A 25672-nucleotide genomic window follows, 5' to 3' on the forward strand; every position below is an offset into this window, starting at 1 on the left:
CAGGCTCTTGGTTTCCTTGGCTCCTTCCCACCCATGAAAACCAGAGCCTCAGGGTGTGAATATCTATCAGAACCCTGACCTTAGCAGCCTCTAGAATAGAAGTTCTACAAGGGCAGCACCTGTGGCTGGCATAGAGAAGTTGCTCAGTAAACATTTGTGTGAATAACAGTCTCAGAGCTAAAGTAGCCTGAGAATACCCTGCAGCCCCAGAACTTCCTTTTGAGTCTACAGCAACTCATTTTAACACTTTGTGGGGAAGAGAGACGGTTCAATATGGGGTGAAAGCCTTATGGAGAAGGCCTTACTCAACTGAGACCTTCCTGGGGTACTCTTGATAAGACAGAATTCCTCAGAGGAGTTCAGACTTGAGCAAGGAGAGAGGAAGGACCAGATACAGGGTGTACCCCATGAAATAGCTTACAAGGACCAACCATGGTGCCAGTCACATCTTTCTGGGACAGATAAGGACATGCATCCATTCCTCATCGACCCCCTCATACACCTAAACTTTTCTAGAAATTGCCAACAGCATACCATGCCTACTAGGCAGACAGTGTGCGATTTTCACTCAACTCCACAGCCAGAGAGACGTGAGGAAGTCTTTACAGAAAAGGGCCAGCTGCCTCTGCAGCTCTCTACTACCATCACCACTACACGGATGACTGAGAATCACACAGTTAACTAAAGGCTTCCATTTAGCTGCGTTTCCTCTACTCAACATGGCAATTGCTTTGCTCATATTTGCTTTACCTTTGATTTCAGTGCCCATGAACAAAAACATAATGATATAAGAGGGGGGAAAGAGAACATGCATTTTCTAAGCTGCCTAGAGTCTGACAATTGTTTAAATGTGTATGTACATTTAACAAGATGGCAGATTATGCCATTAGCTTATCTTCGGGGTAATAAAAACTCCCATTCAGGAACCAAAGTCTCCTCATGGTTTATTGAAATGGTTCCCTCTTGCAACGTATCATCACCGTACTTTACGATAAGGAGAGAAGTATGTTCCAATACAACATCAGATAATGCCAAATACACAGACTTGCAAGAGAAATAGCTCACTTGGGAAATAGAGAGAAGTGAAGAAAATGTATTGAGTGAGAGACGCTAACTAGACCTCTGGTAAGTGAAGTAAACAATGATCCATATGGGATGTCGGATTCTCCTCAGTGGTCAAAAACACTGAGGAGGAGGCTGAGTAGAGAGGAGCCACATTTCAATGTGTTTTAGTTAATTTAATACCCCCACAGAATTATTAGTCTATGCAGAAGATACAATTAAAGTTTTCTGAAAATTTTTTACATGGCAAAAAAAACATGCACCTGAGTGAGACAGTTCAGGGATTACTTGGATGGGGTTTAAAAGACACACATAGCATAATGCACACCCATGTCATGTCTGGAAAGTGCTAGGGAGCCCCCAGGAACTTGACACAACTCATTAGACTGGTCCTTCACCAACTGGTTATCCCTTCCCTTATGAAACTTTAATTTATGTAGTCTTCTTCTGGATTTATATTTTTACCCCTTTGGAATTTTCAAACCAGGGGGGTTTGGGAATTTGGAATCAAATACACTAGAATTGCAAATCACTTGAAATTGTTTCCTACTGGATCCAACTGGTAAATCAAGAAGGTTCTGAGTATTCAGATGGGGGAATGAAGAGAAAAAAAACAAAAAACAAAAAACAAACGAACTATTCGCTGTGGGCTCTGAGCCATCTGGCAACCCAAATCTGGTCTTCCCCTGGTTTCCACATCTCAAGGGATCACACTCCCCCAATACAGGGTATCTCGTGGGAGTCTGAGAGACATCCTCATTCTCCTTCCCCTTCCTTTGACTGTTTCTAGTCAGTCACTGGGCCCTGCTGGTTGTATCTCCTAAGAGCTCTTCCATCTGTCTAGGTCGCCTTTCCCGCACCATTGCCTGGCCCTTCCCGTCACCTTCATCTCCACAGGAAGTAGTCTTGGGACTGGTCTCTGCTGTGATCACTCTCACAACTTCCTAACCCATCCATCAAGACACAAAACTGATTCTGTTGCTCTTTTCTTTACAACTTTCAATGACCTCCTCCTACCATTTCTTAAGATGGCCTCCAGGCTCTGCATGGCTTTGTCTTGCCCATTCTCAATACCATTTCATGACTCAGGGTTCATTCTTGGTGCTGCCATAGCCCTCTCATGGATCTGCGCCCCTGCAGAGTTAACTCTTCAGCAGCTCCAACTGTGTGTACAGTTAACAAGAGTGGGGGGCAACACTGCAAGAGTGGGGTAACCACTCTCTGCGCAAACTCTTAACTCCTCAGCTTCATTATCCTGCTTGAGTTTCCTGAATCTACCATGACTTTTACCCCTAAGGACATTTGCATCTTCTATTCTGTTGCCTGGGATGCTAATGCTGACTCTTTCAGGCCTCATTTTAAATGAGAGGTCCAGGGCCCCCGCTTTCCACTCTTTCCTATTCTTCTTTTCGGTACTCTTCTCGCACTTGTGCTTTAAAAATTAAGTGAGACATTATTTGTATGGTGAACTCTCTTTACAAGGTCTCTGCCATTAGAACAGAAGCCCCATGAGTGCGGGATGGCCATCTGCCATGCTCCTAGCTCTTTGTCTTACAGGACCTCAAGATTTGTCAGATGAACAAATTATCTGGGGGAAAAAAGGTCAGAAATGGTTCACAAGGAAACCTCCAGGGAGCGCAATCTTGAAGGTATGTTGGTGAAAAAGTGATAACAAATGAGAGTTAATTGCATGCTGCCTTTTAACTAATATGTAAAAAGTTATCATTAGCATTTGCTAGGAGTCCTTATTATATTTTTAGTGAGTGCAAACATATTTACACAGGCTTTAAGGGACTCTGAAAGACTCACATCCTTGAATTTTTCTTTATTTAGTTTCCTTGTCTATGCCCTCTATTTTTCTCTGCAGAGTCTGAGTGGTGTCAACCCTGGCTCCATAGCCGAGGAGTTTTTCCAAAATCCTGATGGTCTTGTCCACCAACCCACTCTACCCCGAGATTCTGATGTCATCACTGGGGCTGGGCAGGTCCCCACAAGCCTTGGATAAGAAAAACACTGACTGAGACCCCATACCAGGCGTGAACAACTCTTCAGTGAAATGCCCTATATAGGGAAGTAGGGAGTTCTTTCATTTTTAAATACATTTTCTTTAGGATTTGATGGACCCTTGAAGCAGCATGCTTCCTTAAAAAGTATTTCACACTGGAGTCAAATGTGCTCTCTCCTCATTGTCTAAAACAACCAAGAACAAATATGGGCTTGGAGCAGTGGAGACGTTCGAGCTGACTTCAACTAAGTTTCCTGAAATATCTGCCCCACAACCCAATCCAGGAGTAGAGGGCTCCTTGCCCCCCCCCCACAAGTGACACTGCCAGCCTCCAGGCCCAATTTCTCACCTGCTGAGACACCTGCTGCTACCATCTACCACCCTCCCCAGCTAAGAAGGAGGCTGTTTGCTCATGTTCCTCCTCCACACTTCCTTCTTTCCTCTAGCTCTCCTTTTTCCTCCCTTCCCTTTTTCTACTTCCATTTCATCTTAGTCAAGGATGTGCCTTTTGAAGACCCATTCTTTTCCTGTAACAGCCACAAATGCACACACATGCTATCAAGTCAAACTCACGTACACACACCTAGAAGCTCCTAATCAGGGAAGAGGGCAAAGAGTGGGTACATCAAGTCCTCCAAATGTAATTAAAGGTGTCATTTTCACCTTTTCACAGGACCTCTCAACATTGCTTCTGTCCCCTTGCTTCTAGACAAGGGTGTCCTCCATATGCTCTGTGACCTTTCTGAGTGGCCCTTCAGTGTGTCAAGGCATCCTAGTATGGGGCATGCTCATGAAGGTTCTGGCGTACTCCAAATGTCAGTCTACTCTGTTTTGAGAATAAAAAATCAAATGCAGGGCACCTGGGTGGCTCAGTGGGTTAAGCCGCTGCCTTCGGCTCAGGTCATGATCTCGGGGTCCTGGGATCAAGTCCCGCATAGGGCTCTCTGCTCAGCAGGGAGCCTGCTTCCCTCTCTCTCTCTCTCTGCCTGCCTCTCCATCTACTTGTGATCTCTCTCTCTGTCAAATAAATGGATAAAATCTTTAAAAAAAAAAATCAAGTGCAAATGTGATGTTATAAGTAATCATCTTAAGAATTAGGGTCAAAAAATATAATTACAAGGACTAGAATAAAGGAAAATGTGATTGGCAAGGGTCCGGGGCATGTGGCCATGAAAAAGAAAGTCAAACTTGCTGCATCTTGGCTCTCAGGCATGTGTTGACAGGGGCCACGGTTCTTCTATAGCAATGTGCACTTTCCTATAGGTTAAAAAGGGACTTGTATTTATTACAAACCTTGCATATTAAGATGGTTTAGAAAATGACCACTGAAGAGATACCAGAGAGAGGAGAAGCTGCAGATAAGCAAATCTGAACCAATAAAATACATCTTTGCCTTTTGATAACACAGTGGGTTGTATGGATACAATTTCCTGTATTTTCCATTCTACCTAGTGTTTTTTATTCTTTCTGGAATAGTATAGTTCAGGCTCCCAATAGTATGCTTTTTGCAAAACCTCAATTTAAGAAGATTGACCAAACCAATGCCTACCAAAAAGGCATATCTCCTGGCTAAAAAGTTAAGATAAGTATTGGAACCAATGAAAAAATAGAGTTCATTGGAACCAATGAAAAAGTTTTCAGATCCTTGTTAAATATTCATTCATTCATTTATTTTATGGAATTGCTCGTGATGTACTGTTGCTGGGTTCAGGGCTAGAACAGTTCAGATAGGACAGCTGCACGAATTCCAGTTTCTACCGCAAGATGGCAGAACTGAGAGGTGAACAGATTGCTGGGAGGTCATGGAGGAGGTGGAGGTTATCCAGCCCAATTAGATTGTCCCATTCCCCGGAGACCTCGACCCCTATTCTACTATGCTGAGCAGGGTGCCTGGCCTGCTCCTAATGAGCTATGGAGAGATTACTCTCGCACTGTTCTCTTGATAGTGCTTGGGACCTGTGGCACAGTGGTTAGGGGTGAGCACTCTGGAGCCACAGAGCCGGGTCTGAATGATGCCTCAGAATCGTAAGCTTGACTCGGTTAAGTTTGTTGTTTTAAAATTTCTCTCTACAGGGACACCTGGGTGGCTCACTCAGTTAAGTGGCTGCCTCCGGCTCCGGTCATGATCCTGGAGTCTCTAGATGGAGACTTTGGATGGAGTCCCGATCCGCCTCGGGCTCCCTGCTCCCCTGGGAGTCTGCTTCTCCCTCCCTCTGCCTCTTCCCCTGCTCATGCTCGCTCGGTCTCTCTCGGTCATTCATTCTCACTCTTTCTCTCAAATAAATAAATACATACATCTTTTAAAAAAGAAAAAAAAAGAAAAGTTCTCTGTATACTCAAAAGTTTCTCATCTACATAATCAAAATGCTGGTGCCAAATCCATAGGATTTTTGTGAAAGCATTAATACATTTTAAGAACTTAAACTACGGTCTGACATAGTAAGTGAACAATAAGCATGAGCAACTATTATTGCACAAACTGATCTTTGTCACAGTATATTCTGCTTTACATTAACATGTGTGTGCATATGTAGCTATATCACATACAATAAACTCCTTCAAGAGAGGAAATGGACGTGACATTTCTTTCTACCCTAAAGGCCTACCGTTAAGGTTTGAAGTGACTGGAGGACAATCATGGCAGAAATGTTTAATTTTGTTTTATACAGCATTTTCTTTTTAGGACAATGTCAGAGTGTTGATACTTTTTTTTTTTTCCCCAACTTATCATCCAAAGGAAAAACTTTACCTTAAAGTAGGACTGAGAAAAGGTATCCCAAGGATTTTGCTTGGGAGAATCAGAGGCATTCAGAAGGTGTTGAGAGACGATTTAACATGAATTTTGCAATTGGCCCAAGGACAGTGTTGCCCCAGGTTGTTTATAAAGTTTGCCCAGACTGCTTAGGTCCACACTTCTGCGTCTTGGGCTTTTAATCCTTCTCTTTGTTTGTGAATGTTGCTCATTAGTACTCAGACTTACTTAAAAAGAAGAAGAAGAAGAAGAAGAAGGAGAAGAAGAAGGTTGATACTGAAGTATGCGGTTCAGGTGCATTATCTCTACTTCTAGAGATGCGACCTTGACAATGCTGGGAAAGCTCAGCACTAACGGTATCAGGCCATTCCAGTCCACAGAGGAGAGTCTCCATTGTTGTTAAACACGTGGCCCGCCCTTGTGAATCATCTCTCTCCTCTTGAGACTGGTTCTAAGAGCGAGCCCACCTCACTGCTAGTCACCAGGAGCTGTCATCAAATTTACATCCTAATACTTAGCAGCAATAGTGGCCCCTATAGGTTCCTGTCTTAGAAAACAGATGCTTTGCTGCAGATCCAAAGAACATCAGAAAATGAGAAAACCCTGCAGGAAGCACTTCGTGTGTTGTAAGGGAATTGCGCTGTCCCAGGTAATGCTAAGTAAAATATAACCAAAGTTGCTTTGAAGTCGTGTTGGTTTAATTAAATGGGGTAGAACAGTGAGGTCTCTGCCTGGCTCTAGTAGAGAGAACCTAAGATGTTAATACCTGAAACTGGATGTGCATTTTTTTTTTAAATAGCATTTTTAAAACATTATGCCTGTACTTGTTCCTCTGCTTTTCACTCTTTTCCCAAGCATGATATCCTTTGATCATTTTGGTGTGCAACACGTCGCTTTGGGGAGGACCTTATTTCATCTTTTCAAAGTTTAATTATAACACACAATTACGTGGTGGCTTGAACAATCGTTTGGGCACATACACTGATCTCCTGTATGCCTCAGAAAGTGGGTACTTGCTGCTCTGGGACACCAGGATGCTTTCCTCACTGGCTCCACTGGACACACGGGCCTGCTTTCCCAAACCACCATGTAAATAGAATTGGTTATGATTGAATTTGGACAAGATGCGATAAATTTCACTCCGCTTTTCAGCCAAGGTTAACCAAACTCTGTGTGCCACGCACTATGCAAAGGTAGCACGGTTTTTGTTCCCAAGTTTACCACTCAGGGCGAGGCAGAGAAGGAAAAGTTGGCAGGCCATCCCATAAGATCCAAGCAACAGCGAACAGGGCAGCCAACAGGGCAGACAGACCAAGCTGCTCACCTCAGAGAGCTGTGTGCAGAGCAGATAGAGGCAATAAACTCTACCATCCGATTTCTCGGGCTAAGCCACCGCGATGTTAAGCCGTCCCCACTGGGTAGGTGGTGAATCCTCTCCCCACGCATCACCCCTCAGCTCTTAGCAGGGCTCTGTTCTCTTTTCTCCACTTCCACCACACCAGGGATCCATTCAGAAGGGCCCTAAGCTCCCTGTTTGAGGAGGAGAATTCTTTCCTTCCAGTAGGGGGCAGAATGGAGGTAGGTTGTGACCTGGGCAAGAGGCAGAGGGGACCATAGGCTGCGTGCTCCAGGGGGAGAAGAGTGTAAGCAAGGTCTAGTTCACCACACTTAGGGCTAACAAAGGTTTGGGGCAAACCACCTCTACTAGTGTACTCCTTGCAAACATGCTTCAGGAATCTGGAGTGGTCAGAGGTGGTTAGCTAGACGATGAAAATCCTATCTATTTCTGCTGGAAAAGCCAACTAGGAGATTCTCAGGACTTTTTGTTTTTGCTTTTCTGGAGGTATCCCTCATGACATTAAAAAAAAAAAATTATTTATTTGACAGAGAGAGAGCAAGCACACAAGCAGGGAGAGTGGGAGAGGGAGAAGCAGCCTCTCCACTGAGCATGGAGCCAGATACAGGACTTGATTCCAGGACCCTGAGATCATGACCTGAATCAAAGGCAGACACAGATGTCCCTCTCCGGACTTTTCAATCTGCCACTCAATACCAAGCACTAAAAGCCCTCAAAGCCCTCTCGGAAACGGCAGTGAGTTCAGCATCCATTCAAAGAGAAGAGGCAGCAGCTGTTCTCATAGGGGCATTCACACCCTAGACTTCTCAAAATCTCCTTCAAGTGCCATCGTTGAGAGTCTGGTAGCTCTATCCCAACGCCCAACCTTGGTGTTCACCTCCAGCCTTAAAATACTGCCAGACTGTCTCCCGTGTATATGTTGTTTTTTCCTGAGACAAAATTCTGAACCCTGGGGAAGAGTCCACCTTAGTGACACTCAAACAGAACGAGCTTGGATTGCCCCGGGAAGAGGTGCCCCACCTCCCCTCCCACGGAACAACCACCCCAGAGAGTGGGCGCAGAATCAGTTAAGGGTCCTCCCCAGAGATGCTGGAGGAAATGGGCATGAACGTGAGTTCCTGGCCAGGGAGCCAGTTCCCACTGGGTAGGTGGTGAGTCCTCTCCCCACGAATGCATATTTGGGGATTTGGGGCATGCATATTCACAAATGCCCCCAAAGAGAAGGGACGGGCAGCTGTGAACACATCGTCTGTGTGGAAAATGGCCCACAGAGGACAATGAATTCGGGGCCAGAGGACAGCTTCTTGGTTTTGGGGTTTTAACGCGGGTCTATTATCTTTAACAGCTTTGCGCTTCCATCCAATTTCAGTTCCCAGAGCAATTTTCAGACCCGATTCCCTCTAAACAGAATGATGGACTTATCAGCATGAGGAGCAAAATTCATTCTGTTGTGGTGGCTAGAAATGACAAACACTGAAAACATCAAGAAGCTGAAAAGGAAATGTTTTCTATGGTCTACCTACTAGGCATAATTTATTCTTTTCAGTGCATTTTAAAGGTATGTTTTTATCAACAATACTTTTAAGAGAGGACCGTTACCATCCGATATCTGGCCTGAGCTGGGCTGACGTAGGGACATCTGGTTTCCCAAACACAACAAAGCAGAAACCAGGAAATACACAGGTTCTTCACATTCTCCAGTCGGCCAACGTGACATCGTATCCCAGCATTTTTAAATTACTGAACCATTTTTTAAAAAGAGATTCAGAAATATAATTTCTGTTCTCTTTCAATAATATAACAAAATTTTTACAAATTAGAAATGTACCCCGCACTGCTGGAAAATTTAGATGTTTGTTACTTCTTTCTTTCTTTCACTTTCTCTTTCTTTTTCTTTCCCTTTCCCTTTCCTTTCCTTCCTCTCCTTTCCTTTTATATAGTCCATCAGCTTGCCTGAGGTGTAACTCTCCTGAGTACCTGTTTGCTGATGAGATACAAGTCATGTATTTCAATTTGGTGAGGTGACTTTCAAATATGTTAGGGATTCTGGGTCTCTCAGTTGAAACTCGGTGAGGGACATGTGGCAGGCACAATGAACTTCCTGGGACAAGGACAAGATCGCAGGTCTGGCTCTTGCTGGTCTACTCTGGGCTCATAACTCACTCAGGGCTCATAACTGCCCATAGGTGGTCAGGTGCTCACCTGGTTCTTAATTGCACGAAAATAGAGATCTCTTGCAAAATTCCTAGTGTCTTAGAGCCGATGCCTAGGCCATCTGCCTTTCTGTTCTGCCCATGTGGCTGTGTTCACCAGCAAAGTGCTCAGATTGCTACTGGAGAGCGAGGTCTGCTATGCATTTTCCTTGGGTCACCGCGGTCCCCTCATTTCTACATGTGGAGGATGGGCAGACAGTAGAAGGAGACCCACAAAGGTCATGCCTGAGGAAGCCTCTCCAACTCTCTCTTCCTTCATCTTCAAAGCATCCTCGTGGCCTGAAAATAATGGCACATACAGGAACAAAAGACCTTTTTTTTTTTTTTTCTTTTTTAAACCAAGCCTGCTGACCTGGGCAAACAGGGTAGCTGGCTGTACCTTTCACCTTGACTCATCCATGCTTTGTCACTGAGCATCAGACCAGAGCAGCAGTCCCTCTGCCAGTTTTTCATGCCCAGAGCTCAGCTTGGGAGAACTATGTACAGTTCCTACACCAGGAAGGAAAAGCATCCTTCCAGCAGCTTCTTGAAAATTCCACTGCATCTTGGGGAGGAAGATGACTTTTGAAAGAACAAAGACTCAGTTTGGAAGCAGAAATTTCTGTGTGAAGATCCTACATCCTTATTCAGCTGGGTAATCTGAGGAATTAACCTGACATTTCTGAGCCACAATTTCCTCTTCTGTCAAATGAAGAGGACGATCTCACCCCAGGGAGTTGAGAGGATGAGGATCCTCAGAGTGTTGTCCCTGAACCAGCAGCATCAGCCTCACTTTGGAATTTTTCAGAAATGCAAAATTTCAGAACCTACCCAAGGCCTACTGAGCTAGAAATTCTGGGTGGGGGAGGCAGGCTGGGGGGAGGGTCGACGTCTGTGGGGGCCCAGGTGAGGCCCAGCAATTTTCAGCTTTCACAAGCCTTTCAGGTGACCCTGACGTACTCTCAAGTTTGAGCACCACCGGTCGATTTTTAAAAAGTGCCTATTACAGTGTCTGGAATGGCAAATACTTAGCAACTGATAGCCTTCATTTCCATTTCCCCATCCAGAAATACAGACGCACACAATCCTAACAATTCAATTCAATTGAAGCATTTGCAGACATGGAAGCTCTCTGCCTGCCATTGCAGGGATACAAAGCTCCGCGGGAGAAGAGCGGTTGCCCAGGGCTCCACGTTCAAGCTAAGGGTCTGGACTTTTTCCCAAAGAAATGAGAGATACTGAAAAGCCCAAAACTGCCCACTACATAGTGCCAAGTCTCAAGGCCTCCTGCTTCAGGTGACCTGTCTGGGAGTGAGGAGATCTCTTAAAACCCAGTTTTGCCACTAACCACATTATAATCTTAGGCAAGTCCATTTCAGTGGGCTTTGCTTTCTTTAGCATCATTTTTAAAATGAGACCTTGAGAGGAAATATTCCAGTCATCAGTATAAGGTGGTATAGAATGGGTCAGCTCTCAATGTCACCCAGGCCAGCATCTAGAGCTCATGACCTTGGGCAAGTTATGTAACCGTTCTGGACTTGAGTCTCTTTGTCTTGAAAATAACAGCTACAGCAGCCCACCTCACATACCTATTTTGCAGACTAAATGGCTGTAGGTAAAAACACTTAGAAGACCACACCACAGGTCAAAATTGTCACAATATCACAACTGGTCACATCAGGTGGGGGCCCCTCGTCAAGGCAGGACACAGCCCCATAAATCTCTAAGACATGGTAGGAGTCGCGGTTGTTTCTGGGATGGTGGGGAGTGTGGTGAAGGCAATTCATTGGAAACAATGGCTCCAGTTAGAAAAGGGGGAGCTGTCCAGGGCTGGCAACCCCATCCAGGACCTAGGCTCCAAGAGCAACGGGCAGTTATAGGCTAAGCATCTAGCAAACCTGGTGGATACTAGGCAAACCAAGGATCCCATCACAAGGAGAATTATTCCATAACTTGCCCCCCTGTGGCATAAGATATCTGAACTACCAGCAGACTTGCTTGGGCTCACCCTAGGACAAGGTCAGGATAACTCTGCTGCTTGAAAGTGCTCCCTACCTTGGGTAGGAAAAGGTTGGAGCAGACACAAATTAAGAGCCACTAGTATTGATCCCCTGGTTTTCTTGATCCCATAGTCAACGTGAAGGTGTGGGTGGTGTGGATGATCACCTTGGTTAGTTATGGTAGTCAGGTCTCCACATCTGAATTACAAACTGACTTCACATCAAGACATGGAAGCCAAGAAAGACACGTGATCTTTACCCCAGGGACATTGATGAATTACCAACTAATGCCAATGCTGAATTTACCTTGCATTTCCTGATTTGCTCTTTCTGCCATAATTTATCCCATTGTATTTTTGGTTACTGAAGTTTATTTTACATTTTTTAAAATATTTTATTTATTTGACAGACAGAGATCAAAAGTAGGCAGAGAGGCAGACAGAGAGATGAGGGGAAGCAGGCTCCTTGTTGAGCAGAGAGCCTGATGTGGGGCTCGATCCCAGGACCCTGAGATCATGACCTGATCTGAAGGCAGAGGCTTAACTCACTGAGCCACCCAGGTGCCCCAGTTTATTTTACTTTTAATCTACTATTTTTTTAATTCATCACCAGTAGGTCACATTCATTTTTACCCTTCTTTAGCTGCTCTATTTGGCACTATTTACGTTTGTTGATCTTTATGAATCTCTAGGTTCATGAGCTTTTTTATCTGCTGTCCTATCTCCCACCTTATTTTTTTTTTAATTTTTCTTATTTTAGATATTTAGGTCCTTTCTCATTCTCTGGGATTATTTATTATCATTATTACTGTTAACTCTCCTAAATTTCCTCTTTCCTTTTTGCTCGCCTCCTTCTTTGATACACACACTTCTTCCCACGGAGACCAGCGAGATGGGACAGTGAGGGTCATGCTCACTTCCATGACAGTCCTGCAGGGTGCTGGGCAGACAGACTCGCTGGTGGTGAAGAACCCCTTCTGCAGGAAGTTATGATGCCAAACTTGAAGCCAAAGAAACATTCACAACTGTCCCAACTCTAAATTTAAGACATGTGTTTTCCTTTCCCAGTATTTGTAAAACTACTTTTGTTTTCCTCTTGTGACAAGTGCTCTAGTGTTTGAGACGTTACAAGAAAGGCTACAGAGATCAAAGAATAACAAAACAGAACCCTATCATTCATAGAAGGGAAATGTGCGTCTCGAATTGGATTAATTCCTGGAAATTTTCAAGGATGGATGTAAGGCAAGATTTTATACTTGGTTGGGAAGTTGGATGGATGTCTTAACAATTGCTAGGGCCAGCTCCGGGTCAGCTGCAAGTCCCCAACCCAGGCTGGCGGCTCACCACAGGAACGAGGGTCCCAGCAGGTGTGCAGAAGCCACCCTCTCATTTTCTTCAGTGAATTCTACTCTCAGAATTCTGCTGAGGGAGGCTGTGCCTCTCCTCTCAGACAGTGTCCACCTGGGCTCTGACCTTGGTCTTTAACCCCTGAATCCCGCCAGAGTGTCCTTCATTTAACCCCCTTAAGCCCCCAAAGTGTCCTTCATTCTCCAGTGCCTCCTGGTTCAGTTCTGACAAACAGATTTTCCTCCAGCAAGCCAGTCAGGCATAAACACCAAACAAAGGAAAAGGCGTGCCGTCCCTGGACCCTTTGCCACCTGTCCCCTAAAGGCTCTGCTCTGTGTTTGGAGCGAGAGAAGAAATTTGCCTTTGCTGCAGACTGTTTCCCAAAAGGAGTAAGGTAGGAGTTTGACACTTTAGAAATGTGATGCTTGATGCCGAAAGACAACAAAAGCCTTAAATTGCAAAATAAACTCTAGATAAATTCATATGTATTACCTAGGTTTCTATTACGTATTTACAAATAGACTCCTAGTCTGGAGAAAATTGGTATAACAACCCTAAGGAGCAGAAAAATCTCTCATCAGCCAAGAAAGACTCTTCCCCCCCACCCCGCCCCGTTCACTTGAACACAGGCTTTGCTGCGTCAAGTTTACGAAGCGCAGTCACCTTCATGGTCTTCGCCACTTCGTCCTGGCGCAGGGCTGATGCCCAGCTCCCGCCATGGAGAGATCGTGGTCATCCATTAAGACTCAGCGCAGCTCTCACTCACTGCCCCTCTCCTCATGTGAGGTGCCTCTCCTCCGCATTGCCATGGCAACTGCATATTTATTTACCACAGCACTTACTACACTGTGTATGGAACTCCTTCGCTCCGATATTGCCCTCAGTAGCCACTTTTTATTAACTTATAACGTGTTATTTGTTTCAGGGGTACAGGTCTGTGATTCATCAGTCTTACACAATCCACAGCACTCACCACAACACATACCCTCCCCAGTGTCCATCACTGGGGAGCAAAGCCACTCCATCCCTCTCACCATTTTTTCAGGGTTAGCCATCTTGTTTTTTCATGCTGGCAATGTTGAAATTCACCCACTTTCTGTGCTGCTGGAAAACAGCAAAGGTTAAAGGACCTTCCCATCCTTTGTGATCCAGGAAACATGGCAAAGAACCACCCTTCCCATAAGACTCAGGTGAGACTCACACAGATGCCCACCCCTGAGTTCCCTGTGATAGGGCAGGCACATGCCCTCCCTCTTCCCACTCTTTGCCTCATTCATGATTAGCTGAACTGCTGGTCCCCACGGATCAGCACAGCAAAATGCTTATTAACTAAATTTGGTTACGATTCCCTCCTTCCCCTAGGACCTGAACTTTGGATCATCCTCACCTCATCTGGGGGTAAAACTTTCTCTGATCTGTTGCTGATCCTGGACAAACTTGAATCCTACTTCCCCACATCCTCTTCTTCCTTGTGTGCTCTTCCCTGTATAAGAAAACCCTTTTTGCCTAATCCTCGAGACGCTTGCAGGTTCGTGTTCAGAGTGTTCTCCTTATTGCCCTTGTTCTCCTCCCCCTGTTGCAGTAGGGAGCTCAAGATTTTTCCACCACACATGTCATCTGTAAGAGATTCTTCTGCAGAGTATAGCTGCCCATCCCAGCGCCTGCTCTGGGTGCCCATGGTTTCCTGCACACTCAGCAGGATGATTGCCTGGTCTAAATTGTGACCTGGGGATTTTTTATTTTTTTTATTTTTTATTTTATTTATTTATGTCTTTATTTTTTTAGAGACAGAGAATGGGCAAGGGGAGGGACAGAGAGTGAGGGAGAGAATTTTAAGCAGGTTCCATGCCTCGACAGAAACCCCTCATGAGGCTCCATTTCATAATTCTGAGACTATGATTGGAGCTGAAATCAACAGCTGGACGCTTAATCCACCGAGCCACCCAGGTACTCCATGAGCTGGAGACTTTTTAATTACGTAGTTGATTTATTAATTGTTTTTGCTATAAAATTTGTTTTTTAAAAAACAACACAAAAAACAACCCTTTGAATTACCTTGCATTAGCATGTGTCTGAATTCCTTTAGACTGACTTTACTATCATGCAATTTAAATAAATAGCATAAACTTTAATAAATTTTGAACCGTAAAAAAAAAAATTATTTTCTTGCCTTGCAATAATCTTTTTGAGTAAAATCTCTCCTTAATAAGTCCAGATTTGTTTTTTTATTTGGCAATATATTCTTACACAGTAGGGTCTGGGAAAAATTTAAGGTGTTACTGTTTTTGTCAATTCTGAAGCCCAGTGTTCTTAATTAATAACTAATCCCAAAGTTTCCTTTCTATTTTATTTTCTGGCAGGCTTCAGTTAGTCACGAACCTTTAAGTCAGCATCTTCTCTTATCCTTGAGATCTTTATAGGACCCACTGGTGGCACAGTTAGGATGGGGCTTTGATTTTTAAAGAAATTTTCTCATTATAATTTCTTCTAACTTTGATGTTTACCTATTTTTCATTGGATATGTAGATACTTTATTAAACTTTCAAATTTTTCCTCACTTTATTCTTGCCCTAAAATAAAGGCTATTTTAAAATTTCTTTTTACATCTAAAGCCAGGTTAAAAAAAAAAAAAAGAACATAATCAGTAAATGTATATGAAAATAAAGAACTCAAAAACTTTAATGACATTAAAGACAATCCATGATATTTCAGATGTTAACTCACATTATTCATAACAGACTCACAGGAAAGTATTAAAAAATATGAACAAAGCTACAATGTCAGAGAGCTTCCAGTTAAACATGGCAGATTGAATATATGAGTTTATTTCTTCTTCATTTAAGCTCCATTCACATAAGAGTAAAGGAATTTTCTTTGTGTGCCTAAACCTAGGGGACAAAGAGAACATATGGAGAAGCATCAACAAATGTTGCAAGCTGGCAAGAAGATGGACCAGTAGGGTCAACATGATAGGACCGGAGAAAAGAAGCCAGTAAGAAGCAAATCAACGTGCACCACCACCGCCTGGAAACACTCAGGAGATAGTCTCCTCTGAAGGCAGGGACAGGTGGTGAGAGCAAGGGGAGTCATGGAATGAATTTAAGGGAACAGTTAGGCACCCAGATGCTCACTCAGCAGAAGAAGGACAATTTATCCTCTAGGGGTTGGAACAGAGATAGGCTTTAGGGCATCAAGCCCAACTGAGGTCTTGGCCAAGGGCCAAATAAAGGGTAAGTGAAAGTCTATATGTGAACCTGCAAAACCACTTGCTCTCCCTCCCCCACTCAGCTCCTGGAGAACTGGCAGCCACACTTCCCCCTAGTCAGGACATTGGGAGGACAGCCCTCCTAAGGCAAAAAGACTTACGGACATGGGTGTTTGGGAGTCCTCCAGAGAAAAAGACAGCTTGCTCCCCTGTCATATCACCAAAGAGCTCACCAAGGTGCACCTACCGCCCACCCCCCAGGCCCCGTGTATGTACAACTTCCAAATGGGTCCAAATGAGGAAACAATTAACTTGTAGAAAATGAGTAAATGCACAAGGAATTGTAATTAGTATCCTCAGGGAGATCATAAAAATATCGTATCTCTCAGGGGAAAAAAGCACAAGATGCTGTTAACAACAACCAGGTATTAGAAAACTATGACATCCTACATGAAAAATGCAGAAAAGGGTAAGAAGGTCACATCAATGAAATCTCAAAAATAAAAAGGGAAATGGAACAAAAAGACAAATTCAAAAAGTGCAAGAAAAAGAGTCAAAAAATTAAAATTTAAAAAAATTTTAATAATTATAAAATTTATAATCTATAAATTATAAAATTTATAATTATAAAGCAAATATTCAATGAATAGGAATTAGAAAAATCAAAATCAGAAGAAACAGAGGAGGGGATTTAACAACAAAAAAATGACAAAATAAAAAGCTTTCCATGGATGTAAGCATGTGAATTTTCAGATTAAATGGGCCCATAGAGTATTCAACTAAGCAAATGAAAAAGACCCTGGCCACATAGATCAGGATGAAATTAGAGAACACCAGGACCTGTTTCCTGACAGAGACTCCAGGAGAGAAGAAATGGAAGGACGCAGGATTAAAATGTCATTGCATTTCACAGCAATAGTGGAAGCTTAAAGACCAAAAAGCAATACCTTCAAAATTCTGAAGGAAAACAACTTCCAACCTCCAAATTTGATACCAGCCTTGGACTAAGGAAGAAGACAAATATTTTTCCATCTACAGTGTATGTCCCATGCACCCTCAAAAAAGCTCTGAAATAAACCGAGAAAGAGGAATACGTGAGATCCAGAAAAGAGCAGAGACATGACAAAGGAGAAGCAAAAGGGGTTTTTAAAAGGATGGAGAAGAAAGGGGCACCTGGGAAGCTCCCTGGGTTAAGTGTCCGACTCTTGGATTTGGCTCAGGTCAGAATCTCATGGGTCCTGAGATCGAACCCTGCACTGGGGTCCATGATCAGTGGGAGAATCTGCTTGAGATTCTCTCCCTCCTTCTGCCCCTCCCCCACTGTGCACTCGCTCGCTCTCTCTCTCTCTCTCTCTCTAAAATAAATAAATAAATCTTTTAAAAAATATTAAAAATAAAAAGGCTGGAGAAGGGGGTGATGCCAAGCAATGGTCCATCAAGCTGGTGGGTTTGAACAACTGTAAAGAAGGGACTTCCCTAACCAAACAAAACAAAGATATTAGCAATTGTGTTTGAAGGAACTGAGAGATTTAGTCCCATCATCTGCTGGGGGTGAGTTACTGACAGGTGCACACGCACTGGCCCCTAACATTTGCAGGCCAAGGCAAGAGTACAATGGAGACCTCCGTCCCGCAGCCCATAGCCCACTGGCTTCCCCTGTCCCGGCTTTTTCCTCCACCAAGAGGGGCTTTGCAAAGATCTGTGGACATTGACAGCTGCCCCTGGGTCAGTCCTTGGCCTGGGAGCGTGCACACAGCAGCACCTTCTGCTTTTACCAAAAGGGACCCGAAAAGGGCACTGGAACCATCTAGGCAAGAACTTGTGGAGTCGAGAGTCTCAGAGGACAGAGGGGCATAGGTCCTGGTGTACATGTCCCTATCCCCTCAGCCTTCATATATCCCTTGCCATGGAAGGGTGAGGATGGGGGAAAACCAGAGTCTAAAGCTCATAGCCAAGGGCAAGAGGCCCCTTTGCCTGGGTGGAAGGGCAGTACTAGATGCATAGAATGTCAAGGAAACTGTTACAAAAGCAATTACTAACTTAAGGGCTAAGAAACGCTATATAAGGGAAGGAAAGGTCATCATAGATTTTTCCTTTTTAAAAAAAAACCTTTAAAATATTAATCAGCTTTTTAGTGGCTCAGCTATGAATAATATTTATATAGTTATAATAATGTGGACATTAAATATTGATTTAGTCCCAAATTGTGTTATAACTATTTTGGGAGGTTGGGAAGAGGGAAAATTTCTGTTCAAGGCGGGGTTAAACTTTCACAGAATTACTCAATAGTAACTAAAACTAAACTATGCATTGGGAATTAGAGGGAGAGAGATAGGTAGAAACATGTTGCCTAGTCTTCAAAAGCTATTACAATTTGACTTTTGAAGCTATTTACATTATTATCTGATAAGATACAAAATTAAATGAAAACAAAGGAGATCATTAGAAGAAAATACTGGGTGAGAAAAATCAATGAGAAAAAAAACCCAGAAAACATAGAAATGTCAAAAGGGAAGAATAAAAATTTTTTAATCAAAATCAAGACAAATAAAAAGTGGAAGAATGCATAGGTCCAACTTGCAGACATAGTAATAAAAATTTCATTTTAGACCCCGTGCACCATCTGGCAGAGCTTTCGTGGATTGCCATTCATTAATTTTATTGCCTTAATTTATTCCTCACAACATGCCTCTGAGTTAGTCTGACTGTAGCATTTACCAAATGTCCAGCATAAATAGACTGCAGGGCAAGGAGATGAGCTAAGAACAAAAGAGAAATCAATCCTGTTTTCCAGGTGATTTACCTCCCGCTGAGAGACAACCAGCGTTAAGTGGGAAAGCATGAATACACAACGAAAAACACGTAGAAATCCCGCCCCTTGCAGACTAGAAATGAACAGGCTTGCTGGAGAACTTCTGAGGCGTCGGGGAATTTCCAGTGGGAAGGGGGCTTTACGGAAGTAATGGGTTTGTATGATGCATTGAAGGAGGGAAGAAAAGAGCTCTTGGAAGGAGATAAGGGAGGTGATAAAAAGATACAATTGGCCCGGATAAGGTCCAACAGGGTAGCAAAGGAGTAATGCTGAAGAGAGAGACCCCTGGCGCCCTGGACCAGTCTAACCTGCGAATCCCTCCCATCCTCCGTGTCCAAGGCAACCCTCACCTTCCAATTCAAACTCCACCTCCCCGAAAGCCACAGAACGTGCCCCCTTAGGAAAGATACCAGTAATGTCTCCCTCCTCTTCATCCTCCGCCGGGGTCCCACACCCTCATTTTGAGCACTTTCAGGCTGCTCTGCCCTGTCCAGTATTCCCTGAATCGCAAGATAACACAGCAGGAGGCTGGCCTGTAACATGGAATCGGTTGGGATTTCCGCTTCACCCATTTGCTACAGCTGCGGTGTTTCCCTGCTTGCAAATCGGACATAATCATTGTCTAACTTTCAGTGTTCTTGGAAGAAGAGAGATGTTGCGGGTGGTGTCTTTGTCAAAGAGTAGGTGTGTGAGACACGGTAGCTGCTAGCTATTATTACTACAAAGGTTATTGTTTTTGTGTAAATGTTCTTTTGTCAAACTGTAGGTGTCTTGAAAACAGCGACTTTGCCGTTTTCCTTCCTTGGGATCATTGTGCCAAGCACATGGTGGATACTATTAAATCTGAGCAGACAGAGCTGGTCACTATACAGTGTGTTGCTTTAAGACAGAGAATCCCATGCCACTAATTAAAGTAATTCTAAGTGCTGACTGTTGGGAGAACGCCATTGAATCTAATCCAGACACAGGAGCAAAGACACTCAGGTATAAGTTCTTTGGTCCTACTATGTTGCAATGTAACACCCTTTAAATGATAAAGAGAAAAATGCCTTTGAAAATATCTGAACTATACTTCCTTCCAATGTGCATGTAAGTATAAAATCATACAGAAAAGTTGAAACATTTAAGTCATAGCTGGAATTGGAACTAGAAGCCCAATTTGATCTAATTCAGCAAAATATTGAGGGCTGACCGAATGAAACTCTCTTGAGCCAGACATGAGAAAGGGAATAAAATATAAGGTCTTTGACTTTAAAGAGCTTATTTAGGAGAAAAGAAATAAAACATTTACATACAAATAAGAGTGCTAAAAGTGATCTTTTGATTGTCTGTTTATTGTTCTATCTGTTTATATGTAGAAATGTAAAACGAGGTTCTGGATTTTATTTATTTATTTTTAATTTAGGTTTTTGTTTTTGTTTTTGTTTTTTTGAGAGAGAGAGAGCCAGTGAGCACAGGAGCAAGTGGGGAGGAACAGAGGAAGAGGAAAGAGAATCCCAAGCAGGATCCACACTCCGCTCTGCGCGGAGTCTGAATCGGACCTCAGTCTCACGTTCACTGTGAGATTATGACCTGAGCCGAAACCAAGAGTTAGACGCTTAACCAACTGAGTCACCCAGGTGTCCCAAGGCTCTGGATTTTAAACAATGGAACATTATTGTGACAACCAGATGCTAACTGTGCAGAAACCTATACATGCTTTTACTCATGCTGACCATACGTTAAATTGTTGGGATTTCGAAGTCACTTAGACTATGTCAAGATAGCATTTATTCCAATATACAGAAACAATGCTTTCCACCGCCCCCACCCCCCAACACACTCTTTTTAACTACAGAGAAAAACATGGGTATGTTCTTTAAAGGGTGCATTCTGAATTCTCTCATGTTTTCTACATTTCTTAACAGTTTCATTTATACACCATATATGGTGAGATAGACTTCTGTGTGTGAATTCTTGCCTCCAATATAAGCTTGAATATTGTATTCATTGAGAGTTGTCAAATCAAAAATCCTTTAACTGAAATGAACCATGTTTTAGGGTTTCCAAGTATTAAAAGATAAAATCAGCATTTTCCTGGCCACATTTATTATGTGGAGTGAAATCCTCCTAAATCAACAGAAGAAAATGCCTTTGAAAGTGTCTGAATGCCAAGTCTTTTAAAATGGAACATCAGAGCTGGAATTACTGACCTAAATTCTTCCTCCTTCACTCACACAAATATCTATTATAGCATTTATTTATGTTGGGTGATCTGCCTGGTGCTATAAGGAATACAAAAATTAACAGGACTCAGCTTCTCTGGTGCCTTGTTAAATGGTTAAAAATTCCTCCACTTCAGGGGATGGTTTCTGCCCCTCTTCAAACCAGGCTGGTCATGTGACTTACTCTGATGAATAGAGTGTGGGGAAGTAATAGGTGAGATCCACAGTCTAAGCCTCAGGAGGTCTTGTAGCTTTTGCCCTTTTTGTCTTGGGACCTTGTGACAACCATACTGTAGAGAAGCCCAGGGTTAAAGACTACTTGCAGATGGAGGCTCAGCTCTCCAACTGTTGCAACTAAGCCCAATTCACAGCTGACCTACAGCCAAATCCAAGAACCACATGAGAGATCACAAGCAAAACCAGCAAAGAACTATCCACTCAAGCCACAGAATTATGAGAAATAATACATCACTGTTGCATTAAGCCACTAAATTTTGATACAGTTTGCTATGCAATAATGGACAACAGACCCAAATCGACACCTGGCAGTGGAATTCTGCTGTAACAAAATCTTAAAACATGAATGAGTTTCTGCACCCATTTCCTGCATATGTTGCAGGGGCAAGGGAGGTTTCTCTCCATCAAGCAATTCTCCGACACAAGCTGGGTGTCCTAGAATCCAACTCAGTTCTGACACTGTGTACATGGAGCTAGAAACAGATCCCACAGGTTAAGGGCTTGGTTTCACAATCCTGCCGACCCCCACCCTTCAGATGCCAGTCCCAAGCTCAGGTTGGCATCTGTGCTTTTGATCACTCAGAGGTTCTGACCATTGGAGAGTCCAATGACTCCCTCCTTGGGTTGGATTAATTTGCTACAGCAGCTTGCAGAACACAAAGAAACACTTTAGTTACTATATTACTGGTTTATTATGAAAAAATATAACTCAGGGACAGTCACGTAGAAGACATGCCCTGGGTAAGGAAGAGGAGAAGGGCGTGGAGCTTCCATGCTTTCTTGGAGTCTGTCCCTCTCCTCAAAACTCCATGTGTTCATCAACCTGGAAGCTCTCCAAACCCCATCCTTTCGGATTTTTATGGAAGCTTCATTACATAGGCACAATTGATTAAATCATTGGTCATTGGCAATTGATTCAATCTCCAGTCCCTCTCCCATTGGGGGAGATCATCCAGAAGACATGATGGCCAGATGACCTATGAGCTGGCCCCACATGATCGGAGGATCCTCACCACCCCCATCCTTGGAATGTGCGTTTTGCTTACCTTCCTAAATCCAGAAGCAGCCCCCAAGGACAGAGCCTTGAGATAGTGACACAGTGTTGAGAGCGTCTGGATGGTATACATGATCAAACTTCGTTAAAACCTCTGTATAAACTTTTCAGATTTGGCAGGTGGGTATGGAATTCCACTCATCCTGGGCCACCCAAGACAGGTCTCCTATCTAAATTCCCTAGTTTATGAAACCTGCCTCTGAGCAATGTGTAGGGGTGTCCCTCTGCCCTCTGTATCTGGGCTGGTTTCAGATTACACTCAGGAAGCCCCAAGAAGTTCCAAACCAACACTCCCCTCTGGGAAGTCAGTGGGGTTGGACAGAAAGTTCCAACTTTCTAATCCCAGGGCTGGTTCTCCTGGCAACCATCCCCCATTTTGGGGCGTATTTAGAAAGTCACCTCATTAACATAACAAAGACACCCTTATGCTCTCATCACTTGGGAAATGTCAAGGGTTTCAAGAGATCTGTGCCAGTAATGTGGACCATAACCAAATATATATTTCTTATTATAAACCCCAATATCTCAATGTGGCACTGGTTTTAGTACTGGGTTGCAGGTGAAGGTTGAAAAGCAGTGAAAGAGTCTTTAGTAAAGGCTGGGAGAGAAGGATGAGTTGGTATTAAAGGCTGGGGAATGGCACTCGTGTTTTGGAGTGATGAAACATTTGTAAGACAATTTTCTGAACTAATGCAGAGCACAAAAATTGTGCTTAAAAGAACTTAAGGCTATAGCAGCAAGTTCGAAGTGTCAGTTGGAGCACTTCAGATATGTATGATAAGAAGGAACTCCTCAGTCTGCAAGCAAAACTCAGAGGAGAGGTGAAAGACCCAGAATTTGTTGATCTGGAAAATAATACTACGTCATATTCTTGCTCTCTCCAATATTTACCTTACAAGAAGCTGACTGAGAAAGCAAACCTAGGTCATTTCTTAAGGAAAAGGAAAGATGTTTCTGAAGGTAGAGCCAATAGCCCAGAGTCAAAGAGAATAAGAAACCACGAAAACACTTCAAAGGAGCAGAAACAAGCTCTCATTAAAGAATGTTCGCTGTCCCTACAGCCACTCTGGAAAATAGTATGAAGGTTCCCCAAAAAGTTTAAAATAGAGCTACCCTACTACCCAGCAATTGCACTACTGAGTATATATCCCAAAGATACAAATGTAATGATCTGAGGGGGCACCTCCACCCCAACGTTTATAGCCCCAATGCCCACAATACCCAAACTATGGAAAGAGCCTAGATATCCATCAACGGATGAATGGATAAAGAAGATATGGTACATCTATACAATGGAATATTATGCAGCCATCAAGAAAATAAAATCTTGCCATTTGCAATCTCATGGATAGAACTAGAGGGTATTATGCTAAGTGCAATAAGTCAATCAGAGAAAGACAATTATCATATGATCTCACTGATAAGAGGAATTTGAGAAACAAGACAGAAGATCATAGGCGAAGGGAGGGAAAAATGGAGCAGGACGAAACCTGAGAGGGACACAAGCCATAAGAGACTTAATCTCAGGAAATAAACTGAGGGTTGCTGAGGTGGAGGGGGTGGAAGGGATGGGGTGGTTGGGTGATGGACATTGGGGAGGGTATGTGCTATGGTGAGTGCTGTGAATTGTGTAAGATTGATGAATCACAGACCTGTACCCCGGAAACAAATAATACATTATATGTTAATAAATTTTTTTTTTTAAAGAATATTCTCTGTTCCTAAGGTAGGGAGAATTGTCAGTATGATCCAACTGGATTTGAAAACTGCTGTGTGCGAGTAAGTGCCGTATGCTTCTTGTCTTCCCTGTGTTCTTCTCACTCTTGAATACAAGTGTTTATTACAGTTACCAGTTGTGGTATGTTGGTTGTCTATGGGCAGATAACTCAAGATTTCAATTCAGAGATAGCCAGATCAAGAGCTAGTCTTCCCATGTATTACACCAGAGAAGCCTTGTCCACCTCCACGTCTGATGGAAACCATGGGATCATGGTCTCAGACTCTGATGCTAAAAATTGAGGTGGGATTTTCAGGGGAGGATGTGAGTATATTTTGCCTTTGAAAAGGATGTGAATTATTTTTGCCAGATGACACATCTTTGCAAACACTCAAAACCTCAACAATTTCTTCCAGCCTGCGTATCCCCGTGCACCCTCACTTTATCATTCCTTTCATAAAGAGGTGGAGTCGACTTCCTCATCTCTTAAATTTGGACTCGTTTGTGAGTTGCTTTAATGCTTTGATAGGATGTGGTAAGAGTGACATCTTCTAATTCTCAGCCTCAATGGTCTTTTGTAGCTTCTGCCTTTTCTCTCTTAGAGAACTGCCCTGAGACTATCATGCCTTAAAGCAACCAAGGATAGAAGAGAAGCCCACCATCCCACCTATGCCAGCTGAGCCCATGCCCAATAGCACCAGCCTCCCTCAGTTAAATATTGCCTGATGAGTGGGCAGAAAAAACCAGGAAAGAAGCATCCAATTAAATCATGGAACTGGAAGAAATAATAAACTGGTTTTTTTAAGCCACTCAGTTTTATGCAGCAAAAGATAGCTGAGCATTTCCTGTTCTTTCAGGGCTTGTAAAATGTTAGGAAAGAGAAGATATTTACATTCAATTAAAGATGTCTTTAAGAATGATTGTGCTAAATATCGTAAGAGAGGCAATACTAAATTTTGGGACTTCAAACAGGCGCTGGTGAGGATGTGGAGGAAGAGGATCCTCTTGCACTGTTGGTGGGAATGCAGGCTGGTGCAGCCACTCCAGAAAACAATATGGTGGCTCCTCCAAAAGTTAAAAAGAGAACTAGCCTATGATCCAGTAATTACACTACTGGCTATTTACCTCAAAATTACAAAAACACGAATTCAGAAAGATACATGTACCTTTATGTTTATAACAGCATTATTTGCAATAGCCAAATTATGGAAGCAGCCTAAATGTCTACTGATTAGTGAATGGATAAAGAAGATGTGGTATCTATCTATCTATCTATATGAATATTATTCAACCATTAAAAAGAATGAAATCTTGCCATTTGCAGTGACATGGATGGTACTAGAGAGTATAGGGTAAGTGAAATAAGTCAGTAAGAGAAAGACAAATACCACATGATTTCACTCATATGTGGCATTTAAGGAACAAAGCAAACGAGTAAAGGGAATAAAAAGAGTGAGAGAGACAAACCAAAACCCAGAAAACTATGGAAAATAAACTGATGGTTACCAGAGGGGAGGTGCGGGGTGGGGCGTGGGTGAAACAGGTGATGGGAATTAAGGAGTGCACTTGTTATGATGAGCCCTGGGTGATGAAAATAAAAACTTAAAAAAATTAAATAAAATTTGGGAGTTCAGAATGAACTCCAATTTTGTTTGGAAAGATGGATGAACATCTATAAAGAAGACAATTTTTAAGCTGAATCTTGAAGAGTATTTTTTAGTTAAGGAGA

At 43.0% G+C, this 25672-nt stretch overlaps 1 protein-coding gene across 2 annotated transcripts in view; it reads right to left on the minus strand.

Annotated features, from left to right (window-relative positions):
* CLVS1 (clavesin 1) overlaps nucleotides 1–25672 on the minus strand; it is a 181937-nt gene that overhangs the window by 122849 nt on the left and 33416 nt on the right. The window lies entirely within an intron of this gene.

Source organism: Mustela nivalis (genome assembly GCF_964662115.1).
Source record: "Mustela nivalis genome assembly, chromosome: 2".
NCBI lineage: Eukaryota > Metazoa > Chordata > Mammalia > Carnivora > Mustelidae > Mustela > Mustela nivalis.